Source organism: Crocuta crocuta, unplaced genomic scaffold (assembly GCF_008692635.1).
Source record: "Crocuta crocuta isolate KB4526 unplaced genomic scaffold, BGI_CrCroc_1.0 scaffold222, whole genome shotgun sequence".
Lineage (NCBI taxonomy): Eukaryota > Metazoa > Chordata > Mammalia > Carnivora > Hyaenidae > Crocuta > Crocuta crocuta.
In genome coordinates, this window is record NW_027528806.1 from 5,464,394 (window position 1) to 5,465,170 (window position 777).

At 37.1% G+C, this 777-nt stretch overlaps 1 non-coding gene across 1 annotated transcript; it reads left to right on the top strand.

The window, feature by feature from the left end:
• Positions 1 to 434: 434 nt before the first annotated feature.
• Positions 435 to 541, top strand: LOC144224738 (U6 spliceosomal RNA). The gene has a single exon (XR_013333127.1). It is a non-coding gene; the product is annotated as a U6 spliceosomal RNA (small nuclear RNA).
• Positions 542 to 777: the final 236 nt, after the last annotated feature.

Sequence of the window (777 nt, forward strand, 5' to 3'; positions counted from 1 at the left end):
GATTACTTTCTCATGAGGAGACCAAGAACCTCCAGCGACATCTTTTGGATGGGCTGAGTAAAGGCTTCACAGGCTGTTTTACCAGTGTAACCAGCAACAGAAGTCTGAGATTAGGGGATCAACCTATGGTCTCTCTTCCTGGTTTGTAACTGGGCTTTTTTTCCCCTTTCTTTTCCATATCTTTACATGACAGACAAATATAGCAATCTCTCTGGTGTCTACTTACATGGGCACTAGTCCCATCAAGCGGACCTGACGTCATTACCTCACGTAAATCTAATTATGTCCCAAAGACGCCATCTCCAAACAGCATCACAATGTTAAATTCATAACGCGTTCTTCCTATCTTCTCTCCATACTTCAAAAACCATACATCTCAACCACATCCACCTCAAGCAAGGAAACTTCAAATCTTTCATCTAGTTTTGGCGCCAGTACTCACTCCAGCAGTATATATACCAAAGTCGGAATGGTACAGAGAACATGAGCATGGCCTCTGTGCAAGGATGACACACAAATAAGTTTGGTGCTATAATTATTGTCATATATTGCTCTATTTATTAGGAAGCCAAGATATTTAAGACTGAAAGAAAGATTTCCTTCAGCTTGTAGTAATGAAGAGACTGAAAAAAACTGGAATGAATAGTCTCACATCGATATACTTTTAACAAAATAACCAACATCAAATACATAAACAGAAAAATAAAAAATAAATAATAAGTAAAATAAAACCAAACAAAAAACAAACAAGTCCAAAAATATAATGCCAAGATTTTA